Here is a 578-nt window from a genome sequence, read left to right as displayed (position 1 = left end):
TTTTTTTAATATTAGATGTTAAAGTCAAAAATCCAAGCAGATACATTGACTTCGTAATTTAAATGAATATGAATGCCCAATTTATTAGGTTTTCTTTTTTATTATATAAATTTGCGAATGTTAAGAATATTCAACTGCGGAGTATTGTAAGACTTCTCTACTCTGTTATTTATGTACGTTATTTCGTTCGCACGTGTTAGATGCGCGTGTCTCAGTTGGGGCTATAAAAGTCTTCGACTATTTTCATATGAAACACATGTTATTGAAATCCAAACTTTGCAAACAAAATGCAGTTAGTGTATATTAGAGCCGAGTACCGAAATTAATGTATGTATTTATTTTGTTTTTATGTGAAAGATACATGGCCCACCAAAGTACAAAAACCATACGCACGGCAGCGTACATAATTTACATATGCCTAGATTTATAGAAAAATATGTGTACTTTACACTACAGTGCTTTCAGTGCAGTGGCTTTACTGTGGGAACTGGGAATTATAGAACAATATATATATATACACATATAACAATATGTGTGTGTGTGTGTGTGTGTGTGTGTGTGTGTGTGTGTGTGTGTGT

This window comes from Hyposmocoma kahamanoa, unplaced genomic scaffold, assembly GCF_003589595.1.
Source record: "Hyposmocoma kahamanoa isolate Upper Pololo Valley unplaced genomic scaffold, ASM358959v1 220, whole genome shotgun sequence".
In the NCBI taxonomy this organism is placed as follows: domain Eukaryota; kingdom Metazoa; phylum Arthropoda; class Insecta; order Lepidoptera; family Cosmopterigidae; genus Hyposmocoma; species Hyposmocoma kahamanoa.
The sequence above is the reverse complement of the archived record's forward strand: the minus strand, read 5'-3'. Positions refer to the sequence as shown.